Source organism: Panthera leo, chromosome D1 (assembly GCF_018350215.1).
Source record: "Panthera leo isolate Ple1 chromosome D1, P.leo_Ple1_pat1.1, whole genome shotgun sequence".
Classification (NCBI taxonomy): domain Eukaryota; kingdom Metazoa; phylum Chordata; class Mammalia; order Carnivora; family Felidae; genus Panthera; species Panthera leo.
Window position 1 is genome coordinate 17915778 of NC_056688.1, and position 3705 is coordinate 17919482.

Here is a 3705-nt window from a genome sequence, read left to right on the forward strand (position 1 = left end):
GGGTGGGCTGACATCCCCCACTTGGCTGACCCCTCCGGGCAGCCTCCTGCCCCTGGAAGGCACCCGCTTCCCGTTCCCGCTGCAAAGTTGGCCTGATAGGCTTAGATCACCCTGACTCTCAGGCAGGCAGCTGCCTCTTGGAGCTGCCCCGTGTCAGCCTCCGAGGCTGACTGTTTTCTCCTCTGCTTCCATCAGTGCGTTTCTGGGCCCTGTGTGATGACCACATAGAATTAAGGACTGCAGGAGCCCCTGGGGGTCATTTTGCTCTTCCCTTGCCCCCTGCCACTGGCAAGCACCGAGGACGAACGCTCTTCCCCGGCCAGGGCCTCTCATGTCCAGCTCATCTTCCATTCCCTGCACACCTCTTGCAGGCACCTGTCCTCGCGTTAGGGGAAAGAACCCTCTACTTCCTGCTGCTGGAGTCACCTGCCTCTGATGCTGCACTCCTGCCGTCCCAGCCTCTTCTCTTGACCACTTGTTTACAGTGTCTCAGCCTCTCTGCCGTCTGGGTGACGGGAGCACCCAGCCAAGACAATCTGAATTAATTTTGCAAGTAAAATTTCATCAGACGACCTATCAAGCGCTTCACTAAATCAAGACATATTACATCTCGTGTGTGCCCTGGGCCCATTTATCATGAAAGTCAGCCCCTGAAATGCCAGACGAGCTTAGGCCAGAAAGGAAGAACATTCTTATGTGAAGTGAGAGGGGTCTTCCTTGTCTCCAGACCCGTGACCCCAGAGGCCTTTCTCTGCTCTTTTGCCGAGAAGGCATTGTTGGTGGCACTTGGGATTCAGGGTTAGATGGTCCGGAAACAGAACCCCTGCTTTGATGCTTTCTAGCTCTGCAGCTCTGAGCAAGTTGCTTAACCTCTCTGAGCCTCAGTTTTCTTAAACGCATAAAATGGAAATAATATCTACCTTAGAGGGCTATTACGAGATTAAATGAGACGAGCCTATGTGAAGTGTCTGTATTAGAGTAAGTGCTCGGGGAATATTAGCTCCTTTCCCCCTTATGAAGTAAGTAAAAAGCCTCATGGTTGTTTTTGGTTCATTCAGTCGTGCTGACGTAGAGGTATGAACAAGTGAGTCAATGAACAATGAACAAGTGAGTCGATGATGTGCCCGTGATGGTTCAAAGTATTCAGTTGACAGAGGGGAGCGAGATGGCTTCAGGGGACGTTTTAGGTTCACATAGAAAGAAAGCAGGCAGACGTTTTCACCTTTCGGACATGGCATGGGTTCCATCGGTGGGTGCCTGTCTTGTGTCTTACTTTTCTTCTTGCTCTGGCTCATCACCTGTGAGTGGGTGGTTTTACAGAGACTTCTGAGGTCCTTGATAGGGCCTCACCATAGTGATGAGCTTTGCTCACCAAAGGGACGCTCACCTTTTTGCTTTGTTGTTTGGCTTTGTTTCCGTCACCTTTCCAGGCAGCAGTTGACTAGATCCATTTAGGAGCAGGCAAAGGGAGGTAGAGGCACCTCCTTTCTTATGTGCTGACAACCTATGTTAGGATTCCTTCCAGAGAAGGAATGGTGGTGGTGACTCCGTGGGGGGTAGCAAAGACCCCCTTGGGCCAGGGAGGGGCAATTCTGCTCTAAGCTCGGCCTCCTGGGAGCTGGGAAAGTGAGGTCCTGGGCTCCCCAGGCCTGGTTTTGGAGGGGGCCCGGGCTCCCCAGCTTCCTCTATCTTCTCAGTTGTGCATGCATGAGGCATGTGGGCACCAGCACCCCTGTGAAGGCCGGTCATGTTTTGTCGGGTGCTTACCAGTGCTGCGTCCTGAGCAGAGAGGGCCAGACAGAATTTTTCCACCGGGAGCTCCCAGTCCTAGTCAGGCTGTGCTGCTTCACTACAGAATGAGTTACAGGGTATAACTTCCTTCTTTAAGTGCCAAAATGTGAAAATATATATATATTTTGGCCACTTTAAACATTGCCATCCAAATGGCCATGAGAGAAGTATCACTAAGGGGCGCCTGGGTGGCTCAGTCGGTTGAGCGTCTGACTTCGGCTCAGGTCGTGATCTCACGGTCCGTGGGTTCGAGCCCCGCGTCAGGCTCTGCGCTGACAGCTTGGAGCCTGGAGCCCACTTTGGATCCTGTGTCTTCCTCTCTCTCCGCCCCACCCCTGCTCATGCTCTGTCTCTCTGTGACTCTCAAAAATGAATAAACGTTAAAAGAAAAAAGTTTCACTAACAGGCATCTTTTTTTTTTTTTTAAGTTTATTTATTTATTTTGAGAGAGAGAGGCAGGGGAGAGGGACAGAGAGAGAAGGAGAGCGAGAATCCTCAGCAGGTTCTGCACTGTCAGCACAGAGCCCGATGTGGGGCTCGAACTCACGCACCGTGAGATCATGACCTAAGCGGAAATCAAGAGGCATTCATTCGCTTAACCGACTGAGCCACCTGGGCGCTCCCTGTACACAGAACACAGTTTGATCATTTTTCTCATTACTCGGGGTCATTATGATAAACATGAGCTATCCCCCGGATATTCTGTGGCCCACATCACGTGCCCCAAACCACTAACTTCTTGGGTCCTTTGTCTGTTTCATGATCTTCTCCTCTCTCCTCTTTACCAGTTGCTTCTTGTCGCCCTTGCCAGCCTGCCTGCCCCCCTGGTCTTCATGTCCATTTTTGCATTTAGTGTGAATAAACTCTATCTGCATTAGGCATAGAGTGGAGTCTGGGAGGGTCTCTTATTTATTTTGAAGTCTTGTTTCTTCTTTGATCTCAGAGTTGAGTCCCCTGGGTAGGTGGTGTTATCAGACTGCTTTGTTTTGTTGCTGCATTGTTTGCATACATGCCCGGTTTGGGTTTTTTTGTTTTTGTTTTTGTTTTGTTTTGTTTTTTTTTTGTTTGCAGACATGCCCGGTGTTTAAGTTCATTTATTGAGACATAATTGACATTTAGCATGATATTAGTGTCAGGTGCACGACATAATGATTCGATATCTGTATAGATTGCGCAGGGATCATACATGACCAGTTTTCCAGATGGATTTTCAGATCATGGTAGACAAGAGACCTCACCTTCCGTGTGTTATGCTCTCCCCACAGCAGTGCTCCGTGTGTGACAGGGACCTCAGACATATGTGCACACTGAATTTATCAGTGAATCTACTTAATGAGATAGGAGATGAAATTGACTATAGCATAGAAGTACTACTTACTAGAAAAAGAGTATTTCTATCATGTGTACAAAAGAGACAGTATGATGGTGGGTAAGACTCGGTAAAAATGGGGGCTGTAATTTCAGCCCTTCCCTTTACTGGTTGGGTGATTTTAGATTACTCTGTGCCTCAGTTTCCTCATCTCAGAAATGGGATAGTGACAGTGGCTGCCTCACAGAGTTGTGAATTAAATGACAAGATAGCTGTTAAAATCGCTTAGCACGTACCTGGCATGTAGTAACCACTCGGGGATGTTAATAACAACGATAAAAAGCCTAAACGTTTGATTTGGTTTAGGAGAGTGGTGTGAGCTTCGTGGGTGGTTTTCTAGGGGTCATTCCTCTCTGCCCAGGATTTCCCCCTCCTCCTCTTCCCCTCTCCCATGCCTCTGGGAAGATCTTTCTTTGGCCTTGGCGCTAGATGGATATTAATGCAGAAATATGAGGGCTGGAGATTTCCACAGCCTTTGAATAATAGGCATTTGGAAAATTAAATATTTCTGTCAAGTATGCTATCAATCTTGGCTGTTTAGGAAG

At 48.6% G+C, this 3705-nt stretch overlaps 1 non-coding gene across 1 annotated transcript; it reads left to right on the top strand.

Moving 5' to 3' along the window:
• The first annotated feature begins 1973 nt into the window (after positions 1–1973).
• Positions 1974–2058, top strand: TRNAR-UCG. The gene has a single exon. It is a non-coding gene; the product is annotated as a tRNA-Arg (tRNA).
• The last annotated feature ends 1647 nt before the right edge of the window (positions 2059–3705 follow it).